Consider the following 11164-nt stretch of genomic DNA (forward strand, 5'->3'; position numbering starts at 1 on the left):
GGTCACTGGCTAGTGACCTTGACTCTGTCCCTTCTGCTTGCAGGTTTCTTCTCTTCTAGATCCCAGCCTTGGGATCCACCGGACACTCTTCACTGACTGCCTGTCAGCATCTTTCTTCAGGCATCCATAGGAGTCGACGACGAAAACGACGTATCTTCACCCCTATGCACCCGCAGCCTGTGGGCTAGGTAACTTGGGTACTCCGGTGCTCATCAGGATAGTGACTATCCTAGTGTCTAGTTTTCAAGTCTCAACTTCCTAGCTACTCCGGAAGTGTCCTAAATCTACCGTTTTCTAAACTGTACTATTGCTATTGACTTTTACGCATTACGCGTGAGTGTTTCCACTCTGCACACGAATCCCGTGGGCCTCCCACTTCCTAACTAACGCTAGTGTAGTGTAGCCCCAGCGATTCCCTAGGCCTAGGCCTATTCTATTTCCGTGACAGTGGTTCTTATACCACTTACTTAGTATATGGTTTGCGTGGCCCCTAGGGCCTAACTGTATTACTTACCTGTGTGACTTAATGTATGCTTAAATAAGACTGTGTTGTACTTACCTCTAATCTCAAAAAGAGTGCTGAGGGTTTGACTAGAATAAATACACTTTATTTTATATATATATCTGTTGTGGTGTCCTTTCATTTGGTATTCAAGGGATTATATATGGTATCACAGCTGGCTTCACATGCCATTCAGAGTTTAGCCTAAGACTGCTCTTGTCCATGCTACCACTAGGATAGCTGGTCTATAAGGTTGACTTTACAACCAATCACCATAAGGGTATTTGGACTGATATAAGGTGTACACTAGAACTAGTGACATCATACATCAGGCCAACTTCTCACACTCTCCATCAAAGGGAAGATTCAAGATCTTGTTTTGGACCTCAGGACGAAACGATGTAGCCCGCAGCCAGCCTGGACGACGAACGACAGCAGCGCCCGTAAGGGCAATGTCCATTGCACAGTCAATGACTTCAGCAGATGTTATCTCTCCCTCCTGAAGAATCTTCTTTGCTTCATTTTTAGCATCTTCCGGCAATTGGTCCAGATAGGGGGAAAGGTTGCACCACATCTGGCGATCGTAGCGACCAAGTATCGCTAAAGCGTTTGCAGCCCTGACCAACAGGCTGGACATGGAGGAAAACCTCTTGCCCAAGTTATTGAGGCGTCTGCCCTCTTTATCTGGAGGTGTCGTGAGGGAAGCAGAAGGATTCCTGGAATTTCTTTGGGCAGCCTGAGAGATGACAGAGTCTGGTTTAGGCTGGCTGACCAAGCAGGCCGGGGTATCGTCCGGAGCCTTATATTTTTTCTCAAGGCGAGGCAGTACTGGAATTACCGTGACTGGACTACGCATCACTTTCAACCCCTCATCCCAGATGTGACCAACAATAGGAATGGACCGAACGGATTTCTTGCAAGGCTCCTTGAAGTCATAAAAGAAGCATTCAACTGCACCGTGGGCATGGGCAGTTCAAATCTCTTAGTGGCCCTTTTCCATCAAATTATGTAAACCCCCTATGTCTGCAGGGGGGGAATCAACAGGTGCTGGTGAAGGAGAAGCCGGATCAGGAATGACAGTCATCCCACTCTGAGTCTGGATCTGGTATTGTGATGTTGCCCTGGTCCTCATTAGAGGTGTCATCCTCAACGAGAGGCATGATAGGTGGTGCATCCTGGGCCACAGGCATTGGCTGAGGCAGTGGCAATTGAGGGGTAGCAGGCCGAGCAGGCAGAACAGCAGTAACTGGCACCACAACTGGAGCTGGAGGTTGTGTTGCGAATCTCCTACTATAGTCCAAAAGCATAGACTGCAAGTCCACTAGTAGGGAGGAAGGCATAGAGACCATCTCCTGTTGGTAGTCGTCCTCATAATCTGAGGAAGGATCATATTGCTGTTCCTCCATGTATTTCCCATCAGAGTCTGTATCCTTGACGTGTAATTGAGAAGGGCTATCTGCATAGCTAAACGGTCCATCATCCTCTTCACATCCCTCTTCTTCAAGGAGGAGTGCAGGAGGCAGAGGAGTCACCCTCCTGGGGGAAGTCATCTCAGGTGTAATCTGGCGCTTTCTGACTGAAATAGTAATTTTTTCTATCGTCGACGGGACCGTCAACGACAAAGAGAGAGTCATCGAAGAAATGGATGTCGTCGACTCAGCCGTCGTCACCACAGCAGTCGTCGTCATCTTAGACGTGGTAGCCGTCGTCACCATCGTCGTCAACATCCTCGTCGTCGACACCATTGACGACGACACAGCCACCACCGGTGTCAAAGTCGTCGACGAAGAACCCTGAAGCGTCAGCGCCGGAGATGAGGAAATCACCATTGACAAGCCCGTCGACAGAGCCAGAGTTGAAGGAGAAGACTTAGACTGTACCTTTGATGATTTCATCAACGAAGTCGTTGACAACGTCGTCGACGAGTGAACTTTCTTCACAGATTTGACCTCAGAAGAGAGTGAGGAGGGTTTTTTGAAAGTCTTTGGAGTCGCTGGAGGAGAAGATGGAGGAACAGAACTGAATTTCCTCTCAGACATTACTCCTGCTGACAGTCCTTCCCTCTCCTTTACACCTCGGTGAGGAGATTCGCCAGGACTACACCCTTCAGACCTATAAGAGGTCTTTTTTAAGGCCTTACCAGGATGTTCATCAGAAGGCGAAGGAGAAGCTCTACCCCTTTTTAGAGACCTTCTGCAAGATGTAGCAGAGGATGCCTCATCACTGTCACTGGAGACTGGTTCCTACCTTGACTTAAGCTTCTAGAGCCAGGTCAAAAGACGCCCCTCACGGTCTCGCAGAGTTTTCGTAGAAAAGGTGCAGCATATTTTACAGTCTGCTGTTTTATGGACTGGGTACAGACAGTAAATGCAGTCCTTGTGCTTGTCGTCCACAGGCTCCCTGTCCAACAGAAAATTGAGTTTAAGGCACTATGCCTGGTCCACAAGGCACGATATGGTGGTGGTTCCACCTACTGTCAGAATCTGTTCAGACCCTACGTCCCCCGACGAGATCTACGTTTGGCCAATCTTGGCCTCATTTGTACCTTTAGATACAGACGTGCTAGATGGGGTGGCCGCACATTCTCCATCTGTGCCTCCCAACTATGGAAAAAGCTTCCAGCCTTCCTACGCCTCGAACCAGACCTCCTTTCCTTTAGGAAAGCTCTGAAGTCTAGGCTGTTTAATGTCCTTTAGCTCTTTGAGCTCCATCGTTTTTGTTGTTCTTCTCACACCTCAGCGCCAAGGCGCCGTATGGTATTAGAGCGCTTAATAAGCTTCTTTATACTTATAACCTTTTTAGCTCAAGTGGCTTTAAAGAGGGCTATCTTCTCCTTATCAGACATCTTGACACGAACTCCAAACAGGTTTTGAAGAAAAAACAGGTTAAAAACTGTAGAAATAAGGTCAACAGGAAAAAACTGAGCGGAGCTCAGTTGAAACTCCCTTGCACAACGTGCGGTAGAAAATCTGGGGCTCTGACCTTCTCTCAGGAGGGTTCTAAGGGGTGAGGCTGGTCTGATTGGTTATTCACTTTATTTGGTCTCTTTTACAAAATGAGGTGGATATGTTGTAAAACTAGAATGGGCTTAGGCCTAGTTTCTGTTTTGGTAATGGTTTCTATTGCTATTTTATGTATACCGGGGAACGATACAAGCATGGGAATCTATGAAAGTTCCAATACTGGAGTAACATTGGATTATAAGTGTGGAACTTGTCTCATGGAGGTGGACAGCGCAAAAGGCCCTGGTGACAGACTGCGTGTGAGAAAAATCAGTAGACCAGCTGTAAATGGACATTTCTACTGCCTGTTGTCTGCAGGAACGTTTCTCTTGTGCCTATGGAGTGCAGAAGTGCTTCAGGATGAAGGAAGTAACAGTTTCCGCAGATTTTCAAAACTGGCTTCAACATCGTGACAGAGCATCCCTCTTTCCTTTTCTCTCCATTTGTGAAAGCTGGAGAGAAAAGGAAAGAGGGATGCTCTGTCCTCCTTCTAGCAGCCTTCGTGTTTCCTTTCAAGCACGTATTCACAACGTGGCAGCGAAGTGCACTGTGCTTTGAATATAATTTTCCTGAAAGCATCGCATTTAACAAGGAAAATGCTGGACTTTGACAAAAAACAGAAGCTATTGATGCTGAATTGACACGATGTTGAAGCCAGTTTTGAAAATCTGCATACTGATGCATTTTGGGTATGGTGGTCCAAATGTATGGCCACATGACCACTGGGACTAAACTGAACTCACCTGTGAACAAGGCGCACAGCGCCGAAACGCGTAGGGTTAAAAGAGTTGTCTAAAGCTGCCACGTGATGTCAGACATAATTAAAATGCTAGCTTGAAAAGTTGCCGTAGCTGTGGGCTCTTCTTCTTTTGTGGTTTGATGGACAGGATTCTCCATTCCTGTTATACGTGAGCCCGCCTTGCAGAGTTGGAGGCCCCCGGTAAAGTGGAGAAATGTTGGAGATATATATATCTATATATATATATATATATATATATATATATATATATATATATATATATATATATATATATAGCTATATAGCTATAGATATATAGATATATATAAAAAATATGTATATTTATTACTAACCTCTTTATGAGATTAAAGCACAAGGAACACAATATTACAAAACTAGAACGACAGTAAATAGCACAATACACATTCGGCCCCAGGGGGAGACCAAACCATATATTAGGAAAGTGGTATAATAACCACAACTTGACTAGACACAGTGCCTAGAGCACGTAGAATCGCTGGGACCCCAAAGAACCACCCAAGGTAATGACACAGGGGACCCACGGGGCACACGTGCAGTTTGAGAACACAGCCGCGAGCTCCCACTTAGGAGAGGACTTTGAGCAAACCCTTTCAAATTTAGAAGGTTCTAAGGCCAGCACCCATGTGAGCGCCGGAGTACTCGTGTTACCTAACCCAGGGAAGCCGGGTGCAAAGGTGTCAAATGGTGTCGGGAATCTTTGTCGTTTTCAATGGCGTGATGCTGCAAAGTGCTGCTGCCAGGAAGATGAGAAGTATCCGGTGTGATCCAAGCCTGGATCAGACTTAAGAAGAACCTGAAAGCAGAGGGGACAGAGTCTGGGTCACTTCAGGGTGACCAGGGGCTCGGTAGACGAATGCCCACCGATGTCGGGTGTTTCAGGTGCGAAGAGGTGAAGAGGTGAAGCTTGACTCTGCAGCCACGGGGACCAGCAGATGTCGATGACAAACCAAAGTCCACAGGAAAGCTGTCCCACGAAGGATGTTGAGTGCTGTGGGGTCAGTGTCCAGATTTGAGACCAACAAGCCTTGGCAACTGCAACCTACGTGTTTAGAGAAAAGATGGTTTGGTGTGGAACAGAAAGGTTCTAGGGACTCCCCAAGCGATGGAGATTCAGGGCACGTCTGGAGCAACCAGGAAAGCCCACCTAAAGTTACAGTTCCTTTCTCAGGGACCCACAAGTCGACAGACCAGGGTACGCGAAGGGAGTGTAGGATGGTGTTCTTCAGTGGAATCACTGCTCAGGGTCTGGACTACAAGTACCCCAAAGCCCAGCCTCAGGGATGGCCAAAAAGCATATGCTGCTGCAAATGTGCACGGCGTCCAGGGGTTTGGGTTGCACGGAGTCCAGGAGGGCTGCGGGTCTCAGGTTTGCTGAGAGCACTAGTCAACCTTGGGGAAGCTTGGTAACCCACCTCCTGTGTCCTTCAGGAGATGCATAGATGCAAACTGGTCAGATGCATAGTGTAGACAGTTGAAGTACTTGGTTTCTGTAGCAGAGTTTCGTCCAGGTAAATCCAAAGTCCTGTAGCCAGGGGTTCGTACTTTATACCCCAGGAAGGGTGGGAAAAACCCTGGGGACCCAGCTATGGGAGGGTCAGGACAGAGGGGTGGCTACACCCATGTCCTTTGTTCAGTTTCGCGCCAGAGCAGTGGCTGATCGCCCCTGCAACTGGTTTGAGCTGGACTATGCACAGGGACACCAAATGTGCCCCCAGTGGAGACATCAAAGCACTCTCAGAGTGCACCCACCCAGCCCCAATACACTGAAGCCTGTCTGGGAGGTGGTCACACCTCCGTGTGACAGGAAAAGTATTGTCCAGCCGTCCCCGGAGTTTCGTCCAGCAGCAGGAGGCAGACTCGTTTCTGTGGCTGGCAGCATCCATTTTGTGATGCCAGGGTCTATGAAGTTGGTACCGGGTTTACCAGTGCTGTCCTATTCTACCTCTGTGGAATCATATCTCCCACACCAGTTACTGGTGTGAAGGTATGATTCCAAGGTGTTTGACACCAAACACGACATGTTTCCATGCAGCCGTTTTAAAGTTAGTATTTACTGCGAGGTTATAATGCACTTAAGAGTATATGGTTGGCTGCATCACAAACAACCCCCGAATATAGGTTCCGAAGGCTGCAGAGGGGCTCTGCTCATGCATGGGCACCCTCTCACATAAAACCCAGCACCCTGCCTTCAGGATTGAGAAGGCCTGCCATAGGGGTCACTGATAGGTTTATATGTGCAGTGTTTAGGATAGATATAGTGAACCTATATCTAAGTAAGGGGTGCATGCACCACCTTACACAGGCTGCTGTAGCAGACCTGTGGTGTCATTTTGAATGGTCTCCTAGAGTTGGCATAATACATGCTGCAGACCCTGAGAGGCCTCTGGGATACCTATGCCCTATGTACATAGTATACCATATACTAGGGACTTATAAGGGTACCCCAGAATCCAATCTGTGGTGTCCCTAAAGTACATGCAATCAATTTAGAGAGAAAGCAGCTAGACTGGGGGTCCTGGATAGCAGGATCCCAGCCAGACTAAGTCTAAAACAGTGAAACATCAGCAAAAAGTGGGGGTAACTATAAGAAGCAGATCCTACTCTCCTACAATCATTTTACACTACAACAGACTAAAACTGCTAGCAATCTCCCATCTGAGAATCACGTGCCCAATACCCCCGTCTGCCTTTTAAACTCCCCCCTCCCCCCCACATTAACAGGGAAATACTCAATGCACTATTCAGCAAGGTAAAATCAAGATCCCCTCTGGACCCTGCACTGCCTCAAATACTTCTGCAAGAAGCACAAATTATTTTCCCTACATTACTGGACCTCCTCAATCCTTCTCTTATGACTGGAGTGGTGCCCCCGATGTGGAAACATGCGGTAGTCAAACCTCTGCTTAAAAAAAGGTAATCTTGACCCCTCATGCACCGGGAACTAATGGCCAATCTCCCTGCTTCCAGCCAAATGGAAGGTTTTGGTAAAACATGTCACTGAAAATCTGTTTCTATTTCTTGAAGAATACTCTCTCCTTCACCGCACACAGACGGGATTCCACCCACAACACAGTGCAGAAACTGCCCTCCTGTCACGGAGGAGCTAAAAATGTTCTTGGATCAGGGAGAAACAGCTGCTATTATCCTCCTGGACCTGAGTGTGGCATTTGATATGGTTGACAAAGAATAAGTGCAGCTGGACCATAAAAATGTTGCTGTTAAAAGGACAGGTAATTTCGAATTTGTGAAAACTCATGCTACTCGGACATTCTCCCCCTGAAGTGTGTGGTTCCGCAGGGCTCTGCCCTCAGCCCCACACTTTTTAAGCTATACATGCACCCGCTAACTGATATTGTTCAGGAGTTTGGATTGTCAATCGTCTCATATGACGACGAGACACAACTGGCCATCTCCTTTACACCTGGGAAAGGATCACAATACCTACACTTGTCTCCCTGCTTAGAATAAGAGGCTAGGTGGATGGAAAATTGTAGTCCGAAAGTGAATGGGAAAAGGCAGAGTTGATTATTCTGGGGAATAGACCAGACTCTCAACATCTATAGAATGGCCGGAGTATTTGCCCAATCCACCTATCCCTTCGTCCCCCATAAAAAGCCATGGTATGTGGTTGGACAGTCCTCTCTCTATGGATGCACAGTTTAAAAAACGTGAGGCAACTTGCTATGGCATCCCTAGAACTCTTCAAAAAATTCTAGACCTTATTCCCATGGCATCCAAGAATTGTGACCCAATCCCTAGTTCTCTCGACTGGAATCCAGTAACTTCCTATAGATAGGCTCCCCTAAATAAGTTACCAAGAGATCCAGGTCGTTCAAAAATGCCTTGGCCTGCCTTCACAGGCTTCCCATCAAGGAAAGGATGAATTTCAAGAGGACTTAAATCCAAAGAACCCTCTGTGATTAGGGCACTTTGGACAGCTTAGATCCCCAGAAGGGCTTTAAGATCATCTACTGGCCGACTTCTGAAGGTGTCCTGAATTCCTTGGGCTAGTTGGGGTGGCTGATCCTTCTCACATCTTATTCCTCAACTCTGGAACACACTGCCTTAGATTTAAGATGCCTAAACAATCAGGCAAAGTTTAGGAAACAGCTTAAAGCTTGGCTCCATCCCCACGAAAAATCTTTCTCACAGGTATCCAGGTAGCTCAGGTGCAATGCTATGGCTCATACGGTGCTGGGATGCTTTTGGGTAGCCATGCGCTTTAAAAATTCGCATAGCATAGCAAAGAGCCATCATTAAAGCAATTAAGCATTCACCCACTTGGATCCGATCAGACTGTTGAAATGCTGTTACTCAATTATTCACCCTAAAAGGTAGAGAACATCAAGCACCATGATAATAGCATACAGTAACCTAATGAAAATAACGTTGTCTTGCCATCCCTCCATGCAGTGTATTGAATTAGATCTCCAGCACATGTTCATCATGCTAGCAACCTCATCACTCAAAAATATAGCCATCCTCCCAACCCCCATCATGAAACCACACTCCAAAGAAGGACTCGCACTCCTAACATAATCACTGAAACCTTTGCACAAAGGATTGTCCCAGAAACAGTTCAATCGCAAGCCTGTTTGTGCCCAGCGCCGAGTCTTGCTGCCTAACTTTAGGCCCTTTCCAAGATTGTGAGACCGTACAGTCTGTGAAAGCTCAAAATCGTTATCCAGTTATTTCTGTTCCCCCACCTGAATTCCGTTAAGAATTTCCCTCTATTAGGTCTCCTTTTAAACATCCTCTCTGAGGTGAAAACTGCTTTTAGGGTCGAGCCTCAACAGTTCTTGTGCTGTCTCTTGATCTGTTGTATACAGTTTGTGGGCTAACAGCCAGCCCATTGGCTTTTTATTTGGAATTATGCCCGACTCTTAAAAAGTCTTGCCTGCAATTGGTTAATGTCCCATCTTCGTCCCTCATTATCGTACTTTGTTTCCTCCCACGTAGCAGTGCCTAACTTTGGGTATCATTCCGCGTTTTTTTTTAACCATTCATTTTCAGGGCTTTTTTTTCTCGTCCACAAGTTGGTGGCTGATATTCCTTGTTTCTTTTGAGGTTGTGTTATTTCTTTTTAAATGCAACTTAGTCCCCTGCTGCACCCTCCTCCCTCACCTGCCAGCAGAGTCACTTAATCTCCCGCCCTTGTCGATCCCCTCCTTCCCGACCCTGTTTTTTAGGTCTCGCCTACGCAGCGCACATGCGCTGCAAAGGAGGGACATTAGCCGTCGCTCTTTACTTTTTCAAGCACTGCACTCGTGCTTGTGGCGGCATCCACCTTGCGGGAGCGAGCAGCGGCGCGCCACAAGCACGAGTGCAGTGCTTGAAAAGTGAAGACTGCTCTCCCAAGCGCGTGCACCATTCGCGGGCTCACCTCCTGCTTCCCCTCTCTCTTCACGTGGCCACTCCCCTTCCTGTATGCGGGGCTCGCCAGGGCCGCGCTTGTTTTATAAACTCATTGTGAATGTTTTCCGATCTCATTGTTGCTTTTTGAACAATTAATTTCATTTTGTTGGATGCATTGAGGCTGCTGTTTTCTATTTTCCCGCTCCATGGCTTTGTTGTGTCCCTTCAGTATATGATCTTCTCCTTGTCTGAGTTCTTCTCTGAGCTTCGTCATGATATCGGCTTGTTTTTTCTTGAAGGCCTTCTCGGCCTTTTCGTACATGCTATGATGATAGGAGCGCCCTCCGTTCTGCCTCCGTTCTGTTCCACCATCCTGTCAATCATGTCGATCAGCTGCCCCCGCTGCTCCTCCTTTTCTCCTGACGCAGTCGCAGAGTTGTTGAAAGTGCAGTAGCAGCCTTCGCAGGCGTCAATCAATTTTTTCAGTTTACCCTCTGACTTCGCAACAAAGGATTCTATTGTTTCCCCTTTTAACCCGTCTTTCCGGGTAAACAGCACGATCATGTACTTCTCCACCCCTTTCCCGAATAAATCTTGAATTATTTTCACCGCCCTTCCCTCTTCATCCGTGAACCTCCCCGCCTGCAGCACCACCACTATGGCGTGCGGCCCCGGGATACCACGCACCGCACAAACTCTTTGATAATTTTCAGATTACGGAGGGTGGTGTCGAAGAATCCGGGGGTGTCCACGACCTCGAGGCGTCTCCCCTGGAAGACACAGGTCTCTTTCTGACACTCGATGGTAACTAACTGTGGTGAGGGTTCGGACACAAACGCTTCCCTCCCCAGGATGCTGTTACTGACGGCGCTCTTCCCAGCTCCAGTTATACCGACCAGGATTATCCTCAAACCCTTGATCGCTGCAGCCGCCATGAGCTTCATAAAAGAGCCACAGGTGAGAGACCCCAGGCCCGCTTGCTGAATGGGAGGACGGCAGCCGTAAAACAGGCCGGGCACAGAGAGCTCATTACACCCCCACCGTATCAAACGTTCCCAGCACTGTGGTAGATAAATGAGCAAAATGCATATTATGCTTTAAGAAAACGATTTTTTTCGTTCTGTAGTTTTTTTCCAGTTTGAAAAAGTTTACATTTTACACATTACGCAATAAAAAATATTTGTTTGCACAAAGCATGAAGGGCAAAACCAGGTTTACTCTAAATTGTATAAGTGTTCTGATTTGATTCCTTACTAGGAATCCCCCCCTCAGGAGTAGGAGACGAGAGACCCCCATGCACCGTGGAGCATGCAGAGCCCTTCCATTTCTGGTGCTTTGCAGCAGTAAGATCTTACAGTTTCTCATTGCTCAAATGAGTGTAACTTCTAATCTTTGTTTCCCTTGTCTCCATTGCTTGATTTTGCTAGCAAGAAAGTGTCACTCATAGTCTTTGAATGTAACTCATAATTACACTAAAATTATGAAAATCTCACAAGCAATCTGAAACCTTGGCAGCTATGCCTC

General features: G+C 47.1%; 1 pseudogene; it reads right to left on the reverse strand.

Annotated features, from left to right (window-relative positions):
- Positions 1–9749: 9749 nt before the first annotated feature.
- Positions 9750–10575, reverse strand: LOC146839381 (GTPase IMAP family member 7-like; annotated as a pseudogene).
- Between the last annotated feature and the right edge of the window lie 589 nt (positions 10576–11164).

Source organism: Triturus cristatus, chromosome 4_1 (genome assembly GCF_964204655.1).
Source record: "Triturus cristatus chromosome 4_1, aTriCri1.1, whole genome shotgun sequence".
In the NCBI taxonomy this organism is placed as follows: Eukaryota; Metazoa; Chordata; class Amphibia; order Caudata; family Salamandridae; genus Triturus; species Triturus cristatus.